The 20,509-nt window shown below is 40.1% G+C and overlaps 1 long non-coding RNA gene across 1 annotated transcript in view; it reads right to left on the minus strand.

The window, feature by feature from the left end:
* Positions 1–493: 493 nt before the first annotated feature.
* LOC125175673 (uncharacterized) overlaps positions 494–20,509 on the minus strand; it is a 35,403-nt gene continuing 15,387 nt past the window's right edge. The window contains exons 2-4 of the long non-coding RNA XR_007155922.1: positions 3,240–3,393; positions 1,606–1,825; positions 494–615 (exon numbers count right to left, since the gene is read on the minus strand). This is a non-coding gene — a long non-coding RNA (uncharacterized LOC125175673). The remainder of the gene's footprint in view (positions 616–1,605; positions 1,826–3,239; positions 3,394–20,509) is intronic.

A 20,509-nucleotide genomic window follows, 5' to 3' on the forward strand; every position in this document is an offset into this window, starting at 1 on the left:
CTGATGTGCTTACAGCAATGGAGGAGGAGGCAGAAAGGAATTGAAGTTTTAAAAAAGTTGTGTTTTTGTTAATGTTTTATTTTTGAGAGAGAGAGAGAGAGCATGGCCGGGAGGGGCAGAGAGAGGGAGACACAGAATCTGAAGCAGGCTCCAGGCTCTGAGCTGTCAGCACAGAGCCCAACGCGGGGCTCGAACTCACAAACCATGAGATCATGACCTGAGCCGAAGTCGGATGCTTAACTGACTGAGCCTCTCAGGTGCCCAGGCACTGAAATTTCAAACCACGGTCTTGAGTATCTAATTACTGAGTTGACTTCCCAGCATAGGTATTGTCATTCTGCAAGGCACTGTGCTCTGGGGGCCTCTGAAGGAAAGGAAGGAAATCAACGTCTACCGAGCATAAGCCATCGGACAAGCCTTCAACATCAACTTGCTCTTTCATCCCCGCGATAATTTTATGAGGTTCATTAGATGCACTCACAACATCTTCACTCACCGGACATTGAAATGACTGATTTTCTTCAGCCTCTCCATGTGCCAAGGGATGTCTGCAGCCAGCGGGGAGGCTGTTTTGTGTGCTCACTGGCTTCTGCTCTCACCATTTGAGTTGTTTGCCTGCCAAACACCAGTTGCATCACCTTTCAAACCACTTGCAATTATAATTAGGTAATCTAATGCGATAGTTAACATATCAATGAAAAAGTGAAAATGAAAGAAAGCTGTGGTTTCTATGAAAACTGAGTTGAGTGACCTAAAAGGACTTGTTTTAAAGGCAAGTCAGCTAAAACAAACGAAAAGCTGTAATCAAATTTGTCACGGGCCACACTCTTGTAAAAAAGTAAAAAAATAAACAAAGGGTGGAGATAATGTGAGTGGGAATAAAGATCTGGAATGATTGTTTACTTAAACTGAAGTGTAAGTCTTCAATCCCTTTAATAACAAAAATACAAGAGAGGTGACAATTCATCACGGGCGTCACTTTTGCAAGAAAGGAAGGACTCCAGCTTTATTCAGAAAAATGCTTCAACCCTGCACCAAAATGTTGGGTAATAAATGCACTCTCCTGTATTTTAAAAAAATATTGCCAGTATAATGCCTATCATTGCTCAAAACTGCACACCTGAGCTGTTTGTTTGTTTGTTTGCTTGCTTGATTTTTATTAACTGACCAAGTACTGGCCCTAATTGTGTCACGTATGAGGACTGTCACTAAATTTTGACCCCATATTATAGACGAAGAAACTAAGGATCAGAAAGAATAAGTTGATTTCTCAAAAAGCCACAGCTGATGAACGGCTAGAGCACTAGACTTGTCTTTCTGCTATATCTAACATGGAATTAGTTGATTCTGTGGTTACACCTTTCAAATCCCTATTTATTCTTTCCTTGTCATTTCACCCTGTGTTTCTGTCCTTCTGTGAACCACCTCAGAGTCTTGCAGGCTTCCTACAGCCTACGAGGTCAGATGGCCTCCCATCAAGCGCTGAGGAAGCGTCAGCACAGAGTGCCTCAGCTGAGGCTCCCCCTGGGATTCCTCCTGAGCCCTGGGTCCTGGAATCTGCCCTCCTCCCCAGCCTCTCCGGCTGACCTCTTGGGGCAGACTTACTGAGCTCTAGTTGGATCTCTCTGACCTCATGCTCTGTAGCTGGTACTACTCCTCCCAGACCTCGAATGTGACCTGGCATCCTGGAACCTCTGCCTGGGTCTGGTGCCTCCAACTTCCACTTGTCTCAGAGGGCATATTAGGCACCCATCATTTCTTCTCGTCCAGATGACTCCTTGTGGCCATTTGCTCTAATTTCAAGGAGGTCATGTTTTCCTACACCCTGGGAAGAAACCAAAGTAGAAAAATTTCAGTTTAATTCCAGAGTCACACTGGTAATCTGAATCTTCAGAATCTTAGTCCCATCTCTAAATATTTTCATAGCCTCCTTCTTAATCTTGTCTGTCGCTGGGCCCTGGAGAAAGCTTTCCATCCCCTGTGAAGATGCAAAGTGATCAGCCACAAGTCTTTTCTTCATCCTCGTCTTGACTCCCTGTTCTTACTGCGTCTGGAATTAAGGCATTCTCAGTCAAGACCTAAAGAGAGGACTTGTACTTCAGGCAATTTGACTAATGTGAATTCACAGCAAAGATGAGTGTTCTCTAGAGCTCTACACATCCCTCACTGAACTCTTTTCCACCAATCCACCACTCTGAGGGGAGAAATAATTGTAGCTAAGCAGAACTGAGCAGCTTTTTTACTTTCTTCAAAGAAGAATTTTGAGTATGATGTCAAACAGTGGAATGTCAGGGGTTTATTCATTTCTTTTGGGGGGGGGAGCATCAATAAGCAGCTAAAACAGGGATTCATAATGGATGGCCCAGCTTACCCCTAATATTTCACTGCTCCACATTGTCATGACACAGCTGTACTGAACAGTGTGAAATCATCAGAAATAATGAGTTGTCTGTGAAAATGTTGCAGGCTGAAATCCTAATGAGCTATTTAGGCTGAGAAGCTTAAATATTTTCATTACTATAGTAGGAGCTTATACAAATGAATTTATGGATATAAATACGATTTAAAAACTAGAAAATGGTAAAAAGAATGTTAAGTGAAGCTTCCTCTTCCATGTATTGGCCCAATTTGAGTTGTCATACCAAAACCCAGACCTCTGCCCCATATCCCTCGACGAAAAAATAACTTCAGCCATTGCCAAGGGAATTTGCTTCTACTGACTTCATATCAATGATAAGTGATCTCTAGGTTCTCAAGAAAATATTCTGGAAGACAGAGCATGTTTTCATTTGGGGTGAACCTGGGCTCATAAGAGTGGGGGGGAAGACTCTTGTGTTGAGCTGTTATACTTTGAGTCTCTTTCTCACAGCAATTTAGCCTACCCTACCTAATACATAGGTTAATAGTATGGACGGGAGGGAAAGATCTGGGATGGTAAGCTGGATGAGGTGCAACAGTCTAGGCAACCCTTCTACCATTGACTACTGTCACCCGCCATGACACTGCTCCTCCCAGCCCCAGCCAAGCTTGGGGAATGGAACTGGAGAGGCCAAAGGAACAAGTTCCTCCAGCTCTGGGTGAGCTGCTAGAAGGTTTGGATCCCAAAGCCTTTTGGGGGGCCTTTCCCAAATCTTTGACTCTAGCCAAATAATCACTTGAATTAGTTTGGACCAAACTGGGATTTTCTAGTGCCTCAAATGTATCATAAAAGCCAGAAGTTTCATAACTAATCCACTTACCTATGGAGTTTCTAGTGATTCCCGTAGCAACAGAGGCACCAGGTGCTTAGGGAAGGTTATTTAAATAAAGGGGTTTCACCAGAGGCTGCCAGGGTTAACCCGTGGAGCAAGCACTTTGTTTTACAGGAACATGTTTCTCCTTTCTTACTGGTGACTGTAGAAAGAACAGATGTGCGATATTTAGGTGTGGTGATAAACACCTATGGTGCAGATGAGAACATTTGCATCCTAAATGCAAACTTAGAGTTAGCAAAGGGAAGGCAAAATAAATAAACAATGATCCACCAAAGATTTTAGATACCTACTGTATGTCAGAGAGAGCACTAAAACTATCATGTTAAATCAAGACCATTAAACACACTTAAAATATCACAAACATTTAGGAATGATGTCCTGAAAATAACACATAACTTTACTCAGCCTTTTCAAAAACTTTTAAGTGCATCTGTTAGATCATGTCAGAGTTGAGATTTTCTGATATAACATAATAGGCTCCTAAACACTGTCTGAGACACCTAGGGAGATAATTGGAGAACTCAGTAACGTTTGTTACGTTTTTGCAAATCTTTGTGATTCTCAGATATCATAATGAGGATAGAAGTGTGGAAAATGCTTTCTTTTTTCTATGCCTTAGAAAAGAAAATGGTGGATGCCCACTTAACCACAAACAGAGATGTCAGTCATAATTTAATACCAAATTTCTAGGCTTCTCGGGTTATGCCGACAAAGGATAGTGGCTCAAAGATCTAAATCCAAGAGTGCAGACCATACAACTCTTAAGAAGAAAATGGGGGTGGGGCGCCTGGGTGGCTCAGTCGGTTAAGCATCCAACTTCAGCTCAGGTCACGATCTTGCCCTCTGTGAGTTCAGGCCCCACATCGGGCTCTGTGCTGACAGCTCAGAGCCTGGAGCCTGTTTCGGATTCTGTGTCTCCCTCTCTCTCTGCCCCTCCCCCGCTCACGCTCTGTATCTCTGTCTCTGAAAAATGAATAAATCTTAAAAAAATTTTTAAATAAAAAAAAAGAAAAAAATAGGGGAAAAGCTGCTTAATGGCATTGGATTTGATAATGATTTCTTCTCCATGACACCAAAAACATAAGCAGCAAAAGAAAAAATAGAACTGGATTATATAAAAATTTAAAATGGAGACCATCAACACAGTGAAAAAGGCAACCCCACAGAATATTTGCAGGTCATACATCTAATAAAGGGTTAGTATCTAGAATATATAAAGCACTCTTACAACTCAACAACAACAACAACAAACCCAGACAGATTAAAATGGACAAAGGAGTTGAATAGACATTTCTCCACAAATGGCCAATAAATACATGAAAAGATGCTCTACATAATTCATCGCTAGAGAAATGAATATCAAAACCACAATGAGATACCACTTTTCACCCATTAGGATGGCTATTACCAAGCAAAAACAAAAACCAGAAAAAAAGTATTGGTAAGGATATAGAGAAATCAGAATCTTTGTGATTTCCTGGTGGGAATGTAAAATGGTGCAGCTTCTATGGGAACCAGTATGGCAGCTCCTCAAAAAGTTAAAAATAGAATTACTCTGATTCAGTAATTCCACTTCTAAGCATATATCCAAAGGAACTGAAAGCAGGGACTTGGACAGATATTCGTATACCAGTGTTCATAGTAGGATAATTCCCAATAGCCGAAAGGTAGAGCAACCCATGTGTCCATTAGTAGATGAATGGATAATAAAGACAGTGTGGTATACAGATACCATGGAAGATTATTAAGCCATAAAGAGGAAGAAAATTCTGACACACGCTACCAAACGGATGAATGTTGAAGACATTATGACAAGTAAAAGAAGCCAGTCATGAAAGGACAAATACTGTATGATTCCACTCCTATGAATTTCCTAGAGTAGTCAAACTGATAGAGACTGAAAGTAGAATGGTGATTTCCAGATGCAAGGGGCAAGGGAAACCCAGTTAGGATGTGTAATGGGTATAAAGTTTCACTTTTAGAAGATGAAAGAAGTTTTGGAGATGCATGGTGGTAATGGTTGTACAACATTGTGAATGGACCCAACACCACTGAACTGTATGACTCAGAATGGTTAAAATGGTAAATTGCATGTTACGTATATTTTACCACAATTTCCTAAACAAAAAACAAATTAAAAAGGATAATGGCACATATTGTGAATTATTTAAAAAGCACTTTATTCTTAGTTACATATATAATTTAGGAGTAAGGGCTTCAAGAATCTGAATTATTCAGCAAATCTGTATGCAGAGACCTAGTCTTTTGGGAGATGAATAATCTGCTAGGCAATTTTATTCCCGTTAAGAAAAAAAAGGTTAAGTAAGTTGATTGTGGTTATAGTTTGGAGTATTTTATTCAGGTCCAAACTCTTTAACTGCTGTCCTTGCCCGTGATGGTTCCCCCTGTGTCTTTTACTACTATGACCAGCAGCATGCATGCCATATATACTATGAGTCTACACCCCCTCTATGGCTGATTGGAACAACAATAGTCACCTGACCCAGCTTGGGGGGTGCTTTGCCGGGGAATGTGGAATTAGGAGACAGAGAGCATGTAATAGGTACCCTCTTAAAAGACCCCCAGTGATCTCTATATACTGGAATGTATGCTCTCTTGAGTGTGGACTGAACCTAGTGTCTCACTTCTAACAAGTAGAATAAGAAAAGGTGATGGTATGTCAACTCTGAGATTGGGTTATAAAAAGACAGCAACTTCCATCTTGCTCTCCCTTTCATGCTCAGTCTGCTAGAAACCAGCTTCCATATTGTGAGTTGCCCTATGAAAAGGCCCATGTTGCAAGGAATTATGAGAAGTCAATAGCCAGTGTGCTCAACAACCTCCAAGGAACTGAATCTTGCCAACAGCCATATGAGTGAATTTAGGAGCAAATCCTCCTTCAGTGAAAACTTTCAATAAAACTGCAGCTCTAGTCAGCATTTCAATTGCAGCCTTGTGTGAGATTTTGAGGAAGAGGCACCCAGCTAAGCCACACCTTATTTCCTGCCAGCACAAAAACTGTAAGATAATAAATGTTTGTTGCTTTAAGTTACTAAGCCTTAGGGTAATGTGTTATACAGCAATAGATAACTAATACAAAGGGACAGATGTCATGACCTTTGGGGAAGCAAAACTTAAAACATATAAATATGGCATTTGAAGGTGGCAACATGATGCCATGTAAATAAAGGAGCAGAGAAATGTCTCTTAAGAGAAAAACAATTAAGGATAGACGCAAAGAGAAGCAGAGACCAGAATCTGAGTGAGTATACGTCTAGGTTCCCAGGGGCTTCCTAGTTCCCCATACTTCCTGAGGCCTGGCTGCATTCCTGTCTTTGTGTTCCATGAGGTCCCTGGCTCTGCACAATAAATCGTCCAGTTTTACTTTATCTCAGTTGATTTTTATAACTTGCAATCAGGATGGATCCTAAAATCTTAGGATGTATCAAATTGTATAGTTGGATAGGACCTATCAAGTCTCACCCAAGGCTGATTATTTAAGGTCTTCAGATACTTGACACTGAGTTTGACCGTTTAGAGCTCTTGGCCTGAGAGGCACCTGAGAGGCATATGCTAAGCCACTTGACTTTGGGTCAAAAGAAATTGAGCCAACTTCAAGAGTAACTAGCTGTCAATCTACTGCTCTAATCAATGATCAACCATGGCAACATCCATCCGGTATTAGTTGGTTTGGATAATATTTGTACGGAACTTAGAGATCCCAGCTGAAAGCTGTTTGAAATAGACAATGTTGCTGTTGATACAGAACAAATTGTTGTCCTTTCTTGCAAAGAACACAGTGATATTTTTGGAGCTCCCTTATTATGTTATATGATACAAATACATATCCAGAGGAAGCATATTTTAATTCTTAGAAACAGAGTAACTACATAAAATGTACTATCCTTCTCTCTTAATCCAGTTAAATCTCTTTGTTGTTTTCTGTTTTAAAGTCATATCACTGTCTAATCACTCACTATCTTAACAAAATTCAAAGCAGTTTGTGTATTACAAGCTTGGCAATAAAATAGGGACTTAAAAGCAATAAACATCTTTGAAACAATTCATCAAGCCCTAAAAAGGTGCCAGAATGAGTTTTGGAATGATAAGTTTGAATTTAAAAATCAAAATTTGTTCTCAGGCTGGGACTTAAAATGTCACCAATACATTTTTATAGCCAAGATTTAAACCTTGAAAAATAGCCTAGACCTCCAAGCAAATACAGATGAACTGTAGTCGTTCTGACACACCAACAGTACCCCGTTTTGGATCCATGAATGTGTGTACCCCACATGTGTGAATTATCTGAATTTCTGCCTTGTGTCTTATGTCCTCATGTTTACCATTCATTCTTACATTGAGAGATGTGGGTCTGGCATGATATAAACACCATGCTGGTGTGCCAGGAGTCTGTAGCCCCACTCCAGCTGACTACAAAAACAAGAGACACATGACCTAAAGGCATTCAAACTCATTTTTTAAAAAACATTCAACAGTATATTAACTGTTATTATCCTTAGGCCAAACAAAGCATCCTCAAAACAAGGCCTCAGGCATACAGCTGTCAACCACAGACAGAACTTTTCTTTCCTCCCAGCTCATCCTTAAACTATACTGGTCTGGTATCCTGTCCCTCCAGGACCCATCTGCCATGTACACCTAGGTGTGTGTCACATCTATCCATAGATAAGTTCTTCCTACCTTCCCGGATGATCCTATTTGCATAGTCAGGGCTACTGGGCCCTGGATGCCAGGATCTTGACTGCAATTGTCAATGGGGTTTCCCATTTTCAGGTAACTCTTTTGAATAATAGCATAAAGGTTTTTTTTCAGTTCTAACATTTATGGTGCCAATAAAATTGAGAATATCTGGTGAGAATATTAAATAAACTCTATGCAGTTTACCAGTTTGTTCACTTTGGAAAGATATGTGCCTGTGCATGTATTCATCGCATGAATGTCTGTCTCCTCAACAACACCTGTGGCCTCTCCTTGGGCTTCTGCCTTCTCTCCTCCAGATACCCAGCTCACTCCTTTCTCTTCTTTAGGGCTCTGCTCAAGTGTTGCCCTATCACAGAGCTTTTCCTTGACTGCCTGTATAAATAGCATTCCTGTCCTTTCACACGCACTCTCTCTCCCTTGTCCTGCTGTATTGTCCTTCATGACACTTAACCACCCTCTGACATGCTCTTGTCTGTCTTCCTACAATGGAATCCAAGTGCCCAGAGCATAGAAACAGCTGGCAACCGAAGCCTAGACAGAACCTGGTCTTCAATCAGTTCTCAATAAATATGTACTGCATGAATAAATATGTATCTTACATATACATACCAAAAAATAAATCCAACATTTCAATTAAATGTGGTTATAAGGACTGATGAAGCTTGGTCAGCACTAGAACCATTTTATTTTGCTCTTCGGGATCTTTCTTTTTGTATCACTAGAACGTCTTTCCTGCATTCTTTTCCCTGTTACACTGATCTGTATCAAGTTGCTCCCTTGTATATCTGAAATACTGCTTTGCAGAAAAATATTACTCTCTCTGTGGCAGCTTCTCAAAGTGGTCATTATAGGTCAAGTTTTGATCAACTCTATACCTCTAATTATCTCCATCACTAATGGCCTCTATACAACTCTCTGCAGTCTGAGAACAAGAAATTTCCTCCCTTCTCAAAAGTGCAGTCAGCAAAAGTAGCAGCAGAAATGATCTAAAGTGGCTGGCTTTCTTCTATGCTCTCTTTTCTTGTGTATGGTTTGGGCATCACCCCAGACCCGCATACTTGCCTTGGTGTTGCTTAGAGTCATGGAGCTTGGTTGCTGCTGCTCCTTCTTCTGTAGACCCAGGGCTCTGAGTCACATCCCTGGTGTTGTGTGGGTGCCTCACCTTACAAATTCTCTAATGCTCCCCTGTTGCTGCAAAGTGCAAACAGACGTGCATCCAAAAAGTAAAGGATATAAGGGCATCAACATACTACAGATGCAAGTTAAGATCAATAGGAGTTGGAAGCCAGTGGAATAATCCTTCTCCCTTTCTCCCCTTGGAATGATTGTTGACAGATCTAGTGGCATTGTGTGTACTTTCCAGAGCTTCCTATGGCACCGAGAAAGCAATTCATCATAGAGTGCAGGCATCTCTTTTTTTATAAATTAAAAAAAATTTTTTTCAATATATGAAATTTATTGTCAAATTGGTTTCCATACAACACCCAGTGCTCATCCCAAAAGGTGCCCTCCTCAATACCCATCACCCACCCTCCCCTCCCTCCCACCCCCCATCAACCCTCAGTTTGTTCTCAGTTTTTAACAGTCTCTTATGCTTTGGCTCTCTCCCATTCTAACCTCTTTTTTTTTTTCCTTCCCCTCCCCCATGGGTTCCTGTTAAGTTTCTCAGGATCCACAGAAGAGTGAAACCATATGGTATCTGTCTCTCTCTGTATGGCTTATTTCACTTAGTATCACACTCTCCAGTTCCATCCACGTTGCTACAAAAGGCCATATTTCATTTTTTCTCATTGCCACGTAATATTCCATTGTGTATATAAACCACAATTTCTTTATCCATTCATCAGTTGATGGACATTTAGGCTCTTTCCATAATTTGGCTATTGTTGAGAGTGCTGCTATGAACATTGGGGTACAAGTGGCCCTATGCATCAGTACTCCTGTATCCCTTGGATAAATTCCTAGCAGTGCTATTGCTGGGTCATAGGGTAGGTCTATTTTTAATTTTCTGAGGAACCTCCACACTGCTTTCCAGAGCGGCTGCACCAATTTGCATTCCCACCAACAGTGCAAGAGGGTTCCCGTTTCTCCACATCCTCTCCAGCATCTGTAGTCTCCTGATTTGTTCATTTTGGCCACTCTGACTGGTGTGAGGTGATACCTGAGTGTGGTTTTGATTTGTATTTCCCTGATGAGGAGCGACATTGAGCATCTTTTCATGTGCCTGTTGGCCATCCGGATGTCTTCTTTAGAGAAGTGTCTATTCATGTTTTCTGCCCATTTCTTCACTGGGTTGTTTGTTTTTTGGGTGTGGAGTTTGGTGAGCTCTTTATAGATTTTGGATACTAGCCCTTTGTCCGATATGTCATTTGCAAATATCTTTTCCCATTCCGTTGGCTGACTTTTAGTTTTGTTGATTGTTTCCTTTGCTGTGCAGAAGCTTTTTATCTTCATAAGGTCCCAGTAGTTCATTTTTGCTTTTAATTCCCTTGCCTTTGTGTCAAGGGATGTGTCAAGTAAGAGATTGCTACGGCTGAGGTCAGAGAGGTCTTTTCCTGCTTTCTCCTCTAGGGTTTTGATGGTTTCCTGTCTCACATTCAGGTCCTTTATCCATTTTGAGTTTATTTTTGTGAATGGTGTGAGAAAGTGGTCTAGTTTCAATCTTCTGCATGTTGCTGTCCAGTTCTCCCAGCACCATTTGTTAAAGAGGCTGTCTTTTTTCCATTGGATATTCTTTCCTGCTTTGGCAAAGATTAGTTGGCCATATGTTTGTGGGTCTAGTTCTGTGGTTTCTTTCTCTTCCATTGGTCTATGTGTCTCTTTTTGTGCCAATACCATGCTGTCTTGATGATTACAGCTTTGTAGTAGAGGCTAAAGTCTGGGGTTGTGATGCCTCCTGCTTTGGTCTTCTTCTTCAAAATTACTTTGGCTATTCGGGGCCTTTTGTGGTTCCATATGAATTTTAGGATTGCTTGTTCTAGTTTCGAGAAGAATGCTGGTGCAATTTTGATTGGGATTGCATTGAATGTGTAGATAGCTTTGGGTAGTATTGACCTTTTGACAATATTTATTCTTCCAATCCATGAGCAGGGAATGTCTTTCCATTTCTTTGTATCTTCTTCAATTTCCTTCATAAGCTTTCTATAGTTTTCAGCATACAGATCTTTTACATCTTTGGTTAGATTTATCCCTAGGTATTTTATGCTTCTTGATGCAATTGTGAATGGGATCACTTTCTTTATTTGTCTTTCTGTTGCTTCATTGTTAGTGTATAAGAATGCAACTGATTTCTGTACATTGATTTTGTATCCTACAACTTTGCTGAATTCCTGTATCAGTTCTAGCAGACTTTTGGTGGAGTCTGTCGGATTTTCCATGTATAATATCATGTCTTCTGCAAAAAGTGAAAGCTTGACTTCATCTTTGCCAATTTTGATGCCTTTGATTTCCTTTTGTTGTCTGATTGCTGATGCTAGAACTTCCAACACTATGTTAAACAACAGCGGTGAGAGTGGGCATCCCTGTCGTGTTCCTGATCTCAGGGAAAAAGCTCTCAGTTTTTCCCCATTGAGGATGATGTTAGCTGTGGGCTTTTCATGAATGGCTTTTATGATCTTTAAGTATGTTCCTTCTACCCCGACTTTCTTGAGGGTTTTTATTAAGAAACGGTGCTGAATTTTGTCAAATGCCTTTTCTGCATCGATTGACAGGATCATATGGTTCTTAACTTTTGTTTTATTAATGTGATGTATCACGTTGATTGATTTGTGAATGTTGAACCAGCCCTGCATCCCAGGAATGAATCCCACTTGACCATGGTGAATAATTCTTTTTATATGCTGTTGAATTCGATTTGCTAGTATCTTATTGAGAATTTTTGCATCCATATTCATCAGGGATTTTGGCCTGTAGTTCTCTTTTTTTACTGGGTCTCTGTCTGGTTTAGGAATCAAAGGAATACTGGCTTCATAGAATGAGTCTGGAAGTTGTCCTTCCCTTTCTATTTTTTGGAATAGCTTGAGAAGGATAGGTATTATCTCTGTTTTAAACGTCTGGTAGAACTCCCCTGGGAAGCCGTCTGGTCCTGGACTCTTATTTGTTGGGAGATTTTTGATCACTTATTCAATTTCTTCATGGGTTATGGGTCTGTTCAAGCTTTCTATTTCCTCCTGATTGAGTTTTGGAAGTGTGTGGGTGTTTAGGAATTTGTCCATTTCTTCCAGGCTGTCCAGTTTGTTGGCATATAATTTTTCATACTATTCCCTGATAATTGCTTGTATCTCTGAGAGATTGGTTGTAATAATTCCATTTTCATTCATGATTTTATCTATTTGGGTCATCTCCCTTTTCTTTTTGAGAAGCCTGGCTAGAGGTTTGTCAATTTTGTTTATTTTTTTTTTCAAAAAACCAACTCTTGGTTTCATTGATCTGCTCTACAGTTTTTTTAGATTCTATATTGTTTATTTCTGCTCTGATCTTTATTATTTCTCTTCTTCTGCTGGGTTTAGGCTGTCTTTGCTGTTCTGCTTCTATTTCCTTTAGGTGTGCTGTTAGATTTTGTATTTGGGATTTTTCTTGTTTCTTGAGATAGGCCTGGATTGCAATGTATTTTCCTCTCAGGACTGCCTTTGCTGCATCCCAAAGCGTTTGGATTGTTGTATTTTCATTTTCATTTGTTTCCATATATTTTTTAATTTCTTCTCTAATTGCCTGGTTGACCCACTCATTCTTTAGTAGGGTGTTCTTTAACCTCCATGCTTTTGGAGGTTTTCCAGACTTTTCCCTGTGGTTGATTTCAAGCTTCATAGCATTGTGGTCTGAAAGTATGCATGGCATGATTTCAATTCTTGTATACTTATGAAGGGCTGTTTTGTGACCCAGTAGGTGATCTATCTTGGAGAATGTTCCATGTACACTTGAGAAGAAAGTATATTCTGTTGCTTTGGGATGCAGAGTTCTAAATATATCTGTCAGGTCCATCTGATCCAATGTATCATTCAGGGCCCTTGTTTCTTTATTGACCGTGTGTCTAGATGATCTATCCATTTCTGTAAGTGGAGTGTTAAAGTCCCCTGCAATTACCACATTCTTATCAATAAGGTTGCTTATATTTATGAGTAATTTTTTTATATATTTGGGGGCTCCCATATTCGGTGCATTGACATTTATAATTTTTAGCTCTTCCTGATGGATAGACCCTGTAATTATTACATAATGCCCTTCTTCATCTCTTGTTACAGGAGTGCAGGCATCTCTGAAACACACTCCCTTGTATTTGCTCACCCTCCTTCCTAGCCTCACTCCATTTCTTTCTCACTCCTGTTTTCCTGGGATTCACTCCTCAATAAAGTATCATCATATAAGTTTTGTTTTAAGCTCTGTTTTCTAGAAGGGATCAAAAGTTTACTTAATGGGGTCAAGAGTCTAGAAATCTCAGTCATAAACTTCTGCCGTCTGAGTGCTTATATTTGGTTATGTGTTCCAATATAGCTGTTAAAGGACATAAGATAACTTTTAGGCTGAGAGCTACAAAAAAAGTAAAACAAACAAAAGCAAAGACAAAACAATAATCAAAACTGTTCTATTGTCTGGAAGTTACTATCACTGTTCTCTCCCATGTCATAGAATAAGAAATCTTCCCTATGTAGAGTTGCTTGATTTTGCTGTTTAATTATTTGCTCTCCAAAGATGTGTGGGTTTTAAAAATACTTTAAAATATACAATGCTTATTCATACACATCATCTAATTTCCTCCTGGGTTAGGAGGACATGTGCTGTTGACCATGTTACATTAAAGAGTAAATTCAGCTCCTCCCATACCACACAAGAATCCTTTGGCAATAAAGCACCCCTAAGCTAAGAATGAAAGGGTAGCAATGACAGTTTCTGCAATGTGGGTAGAGAAGGCAGGTGAGATCTGTGGGCTCTTGAAGTATGATGGGTGCCTCAGATCAGACCACATTGGTAATTAAGATTTTAGCTTAATTGTATTTCTGCCTCTAGTGAAAAGTTAATCCACATTATTTGTTGGTTCTCTATAATTAAGGCATTCAGATTTGTTTTTCAAATTATAGATGCTTTATGATTTGGGAAAAATAAAGAGATTTCTTAAAAATCAACTTAGAAATGTTAACATAAACAATATATAGAGAGCTTAGCACCACAAAATGAGAAGGGATAAAAAGTTTACTTAAGGTGTTCAAGAGTCTAGAAATAATCTCAGTCATGAACTTCCACAATCTGAATGCTTATACTTAGTTATGAGTTCCATTAAAGGCAGTTCAGGGCAGGGCACCTGGGTGGCTCAGTCAGTTAAGCAACCGACTTCAGCTCAGGTTGTGATCTCAGGGCTCGTGAGTTTGAGCCCCACGTCGGGCTCTGTGCTGATAGCTCAGAGCCTGGAGCCTGCTTCAGATTCTGTGTCTCCTCTCTCTATCTGCCCCTCCTCCACTCATGCTCTCTCTCTGTCTCAAAAATCAATAAAGATCACAAATAAAGTTTTAAAAATAAAAATGTTAGTTCAGGGGCAACTAACCCACTCCTTTGAAGACTGGCATCTCTAAGTCAGTCATTTGGAAGTTGGAACATATTTCCCATGGGAACAATATTCTACATGGTGATTAAATCTCAATGCTTATTTAACCCATAATGCAGATGAATACTACTTCTAGGCCCATTTGGGTGAAAGGAGGAAGAACAAAGTGAGAAAATGAACTTCCCCTGGTTTCCCCAGCTTAGGGCCATCCTGCAGCAACTTTTGAAAAAGAACATATTTGACTTTGGCTTCATCTCACTTCTTTTTCTTCAGCTCTTTCTTCCCTTTCAGCATCCCCCCAAGACCTCATCAGCATGGAGCCCACATATCACTCCAGGCCACGCCCCCCACCTTTCCATCAAGGCCAGTGCCCCCCAGGGTCTGTCTGTGATCCACAGGATGGACACCTGCTCCACGCTGCTATTCTCAGATGATTGGGATGAACACCACCCACCCGACTAATTGACATGAATGTGGGACTGGCCAGTCACTGGCCAATCATCAATACCTTTCCTTAAGTGTAGACCTGCTTACATAGCTTAGTTTCATATAAATGGTCATTAATATAAGAGAATTTGTGCACATATCAGGTCACCTAAGGGAATCGTGTGGGGCCTGATGCACCTGTGGTGATCAGTTCCTCTATACCCGATCATTCCGACGATGTAGGGATTTCAGAACACCAAAGGCTTTCTCCAGCTCCTTATTCTGTATCAAATGGTGGCTGTTTCATATATACTAATTTTCCAGGACTCCCCAGAGATGTGTCAACTCCCCAGAGATGATCCTACTTTCATGTTTTTTAAGATAACATTTTCTATTTTTTAAGAGCAATTTTAGTTTTATAATAAAATTGAGAGGAAGGTACAGAGATTACTCAAATATTCCCTGACCCCACACATGTATAGCTTCTCCCATTACCAACATCACTCTCCAGAATTACACATTTTTACCAAGGATGAACCTACATTGACACATCATAATCACACAAAGTCCATAGTTTACATCAGAGCTCACTTTTGGTGTACATTCTATGGGTTTGGACAAATGTATAATGACATGTATCTACCATTATGGTATAATACAGAATATTTTCACTGCCCTAAAAATCCCATGTTTGGCTTATTTATCCCCCTCTCCCTCACCCCTGGCAACCATTGATCTTTTTATTATCTCTGTAGTTTTGCCTATTCCAGAATTTCATATAATTGGAGGCACAGTATGTAGTCCTTTCAGATTGACTTATTTTACTTAGCAATATGCAGGTAAGTTTTCTTCATGTCTTTTCATAGCTTAATAGCTTTCACCACTGAATAACATTTTATTTGCAGAATGGCCTATAGTTTACAAATCCATTCACTTACTGAAGGACATCTTGGTTGCTTCCAAGTTTTGGCAATTATGAATAAAGCTGCTACAAACATCTGTGTGCAGGTTTTTGTGTGAATGTAAGTTTTCAACTCCTTTTGGTAAATATCAAAGAGCAAGATTTGGTATGGTAATAGTATGTTTAGTTTTGTAAGAAACTGCCAAGCTGTCTTCCAAGGTGGTGGTACAAGTGTTACTATTTTACATTCCTATCAGCAATGAATGAGGGTTCCTATTGGTCCACATCCTCACCAACATTTGGTGTTGTCAGTGTTCTAGATTTTGGTCATTCTAACAGGTGGGTAGCGGTACCTCATTGTTGTTTAAATTTCCCTGATGACACATGATGACTAGCATCTTCTCATATGCTTATTTGCTATGTGTTGCTTCTTTATTTCAGAAATTATAGATGTCTTAAAAAAAAAACAAGTTTTGATGTGTTTGCCTGCTTCCTATTTGCCAGGGACTCCACCGGAAAAAAGAGGAGACAAACAGCAGATCTAGATGATGGTTGTCATCTGAGCATGGGAGTGACTGGCAAATTGGGGATTAATTATTAAGTATACAAAAGAAAAATCTGGGCATCTGAGAGTAATTTCTGTTTTAGACAAAAACATGAAAATTTTTATTTACAAAAATATTTAAATCATAAAAAATGCTTGACCTTTTGCATTGGATTCAAGGACTAGTGGTCAGTCTTTCTCTAAATCAGCACAGTGACCTCAGGAACCAGTGAGGATAGGAACCTCCCAATCCCTGCCAGCCTCCACCCACCTCTATGACCTAGAACACTGCTTTGAAGATAAAATAAGTGAATTTTATTGAACTCTGATTTGCTAAAACTTCTACTTGTTCCTCTAAAAGCCATTAAACATATCCAAGGGTGGAAAGAGGCAGATGAAGATATCTAATGACACAGCCTTTTTTCTTTCAGCCTGGTAATGGGAAAGAAAAGAAACAGAACCAAGAACCATGCCTCCAGTTCATCAGCTGTCTAACCTGGCAGTCTTTGGACCAAAAACAAATAAATCAAAACCCATGAAGTTCCTGGCTCCCAACACAATGAGGTAGAGAATGGTAGCTGGCTGGAAGGGCAAGAGGGTGACAAAAGCAGGGACTCTCCTGGCAACTTGGTTAGAATGCTATAAATCAACATCTTAGAGCACTGCAGGAAAGGTGAGGAATAAAAGAGAATAAAAGGACCCAGATGAAGCCAGGAGCTTGCCCCAGGACCAGCAGCTTGGGATGGGTACAGGAGCACTCTGGGTGCCAGAGGAACCAGCTATGAACAGTCTGGGAAGAGGGACTGAGCTGCTAAGGACAGTAAAGCCCCAAGAGATAGCAGGTGAGGCCCCAGAGAGAAGGTCATCATGCACTAGGAGCCCTCAGTTTTCAATCAGCAACTAAGTTTTCTTGGAATGCTCCAAGTCTGCCCTTCCATTATGTAGAATGGAAGGTACCGCCTACCCATATCCACACCCTCCCTAAACCTCTAGGCTCTCACTCTGGATGTGTGGAGGATATATTTAGTATTAAAATAAAAGCACTGTTATTAAATGTGTACTGAGCACTCTTGTCTTCTGTTTCTCCTCTGTCCTGCTCTCAGTATTTGTTCAAGCCTTGAGGAAAGGGGTCTCAGTGAGAAAAGAGGGGTGAGGTACAGGTTGGGAGACCTCAACCAGAGCCTGGTCAATAACAGCCAGATCAACAGTGAGATGCTCAAGAGGAAAGCACACCCAGGGCTCCAGCCCAGATCAGCAGTGCCTCCCCACCCGCACGTTCTTGGTAGAACCAAGCCTGGGAGCAGCTGGATTTGTCTGATAAACGAAGCACCCAAACTCACAGCTCCCTGCATGGTCTATCATTCTGCTGTGGATTTTTTTGCCTTCTTGTGTCTTTGATATGCAATCAAAAGATTAGAAGTAGTGTTTATATCTTCTTTTTATTGATGAAGAAACTCACACAGAAAGAAAACAAACCTTATAAAGTTAAAGCAGGAGAAGCACTGAATTTGGCATTGGCTCCTAAAAATGGCCAAGTGAAATCACTTTAGGCAAAACTTAGCTTTGTTTAAGAAACCACCTTCCCCAAAGAATACCTGTTAGAGAATTTCAATGTGATTAAGTCAACATCACTGTTAGGTGCAGGGCTTTGGACTATGCAGAGAGGCCCAGTGAGCAAATCCAGAGACAGCCTTTGCCTCCAGATTTGAAGGGAGATGCCTCCTAATTGTTAGAAACTTGGGAACCGCATTTTTCTCCTCTCCTGTATGGGAATATTATACTTCTAAGTAGAGGCTTTGTCCTTCCTTTGAGACAAGGCATGAGTTGCTTGGGAAAGGAGAGCCGCTTTTACACTAGAAGAGAAACAATGGGTCCCCAGTGAGTTTGGGTTAACCGCAAAGTGAATAATGCCAGTTGATCTGTGGGCAGATCAATTCCCATAAAAAGTCACCAAACAGAAATTCTGGAGCCAACTGACATCCGCCCTCAATCCTGCTCCTCAGGAGCATCATTGTTCAAGGTGCTGTTATGTGCAAGTGCTGCTGTGCTGTTTATGCTCTGTTTCCTCATTCAGTGGTTTTACTGCAGGTACACGAACCTAAGGACCCACCTGGAGACACAAAGGAAGCTGTCCTTCTGATCTAGTCATTTCGATGGCCTCTCTGAGGCAGTGCAGATTGATGCAGGCAAAGCTGTCGGGATCAATTGCAATGATTGGCTCGTCTGTTGCCTGGTTTATTCACTCACTCTGTCTAGACTCCAATTTCTGGAGTCTTTAGTGACTCATTTTTCAACAAAAAGCAAATAATTTCACTTTGCTTTGCCTTAAGCACTATATAACCTATTATTTAATGTGCAGTGAGTAATACTATGTGTACCCCAGCAAAAAGCAGCCTGCAGATATCCCAGAATATTGTATCATTTTGACTTTGATCATAATTACACATTAGCCCTCGTACTGAAATCTTGGTCTTATGAAAACTTTCATCCTAGAATCCTACTCGAAGGTACAGCACTGACCCACCCGAATACCTTCAATAATGCCTTTTACATCTCATATTTGGTTTACAATATCTTAAAATGCCATGACTTTAGGTTTGTTTTGAGGTAAATACTATCATTCCGCTAAAACCTAACACATTGTCTTAAAAGACTAGAATCGTCCAATCACAATGCATTATTGTGCAGGGGACCTTAAATGAGTCAGAATGCAGACTCAGTAGCAAAATGCTGGGGATTATTCCGAAAGCAGCCAACTATGAGTGTACAAATACATCATCATGGGACCTGGTTATGTCATGTTTTCAAGCAAACATATGTAGGTACAGGGTCAAACACCTTGTTTCAGACTCCATATCTCTAGGGTTCTTGGGAGAAGCACTTAACCCCTTTTTTTTTGCCTATAGATTATCAGAGAACTAGAGGTAGAGGCAGAAAACCATCTGGTGGAGTCATTTTGTCAAGCAAAGTGCAGTGGCGGGGTTACGTATCCCTACAACATTAACCGTGCTCTAATGAGAACAGCCCCTTACCTTCACTGAGGAACATCGTTCTCCAGACTAATAAAGCGTAATGTTAAAATGATTTCCCAAAATAACACTTTCCTTCAAGACTATTATTTCTGCTAATTCTATACGATTATTTGGAACATGTCTGCCTTGTCCTGGAATTTACCTTTTCACATACATGTTTCTTGTTACCTAACCAGAATTTTCTTAATTTTTTTCTCATAAACCAGTCTTTTCAATATACTGTTTTCTTTTAAGTTTCTCATTTCTATTCACTTATTACCCTTCTTGTACTCATTATTTCAATGCATGTTTGTTGAAAGTCTATTATAAGCCAGATATCTTTTTATTCATATATATATATATATATTTACGTTTATTTATTTATTTATTTTGAGAAAGAGAGAGTGCGCACACATGAGAGGGGGAGGGGCAGAGAGATGGCAAGAGAAAATCCCAAGCAGGCTCTGCACAGTCAGCGCAGAGCCCCACATGGGGCTCAAACTCACAGACTGTGAGATCATGACCTGAGCCAAACCAAGAGTCAGATGCTTAAACCAACTGAGCCACCCAGGCATCCTCACTTATATAAATATTATATATATTTATATATAATATTTATATAATATATAATATATATATAATATATATATAATATATATTATATATTATATATTTATATAATATATATATATATAATATCTTTTGGGCCAAAACATAGTGGTGAATTGGACAAAGTCCCTGTTCTCATGGAGTTTATAGACAAGTGAGTAATGATAGCTAAAATCATCAAATGCTAAAGCCTTTATACCCACCTCCTCCTTGAATTCTCTTCTCAGTCTTATAGGGAAGACATTATTATTCTTATTTTACAGGTGAGAAAAGTGAAGCTCTGAACAGTATGCTCAGGGCCCCCCCCCCAAAAAAAAATTGAATCCTGAACCACTTCTGCATCCAGCCCACGGTTGCTGATTATTAACATCCAACCAGAGAACCCTCCACTACCTTTCCTCTGTCACCCAAATTCCTGCATACACATGGGCCTTCTCCTTCCTCTGCTATCACAGTCATACGTCCCAATTGCTTTTCTTTATTACCTCTGAGTCTCCTCAGCGGTAC

The sequence above is a fragment of the Prionailurus viverrinus genome, chromosome A1, assembly GCF_022837055.1.
Source record: "Prionailurus viverrinus isolate Anna chromosome A1, UM_Priviv_1.0, whole genome shotgun sequence".
Classification (NCBI taxonomy): Eukaryota; Metazoa; Chordata; class Mammalia; order Carnivora; family Felidae; genus Prionailurus; species Prionailurus viverrinus.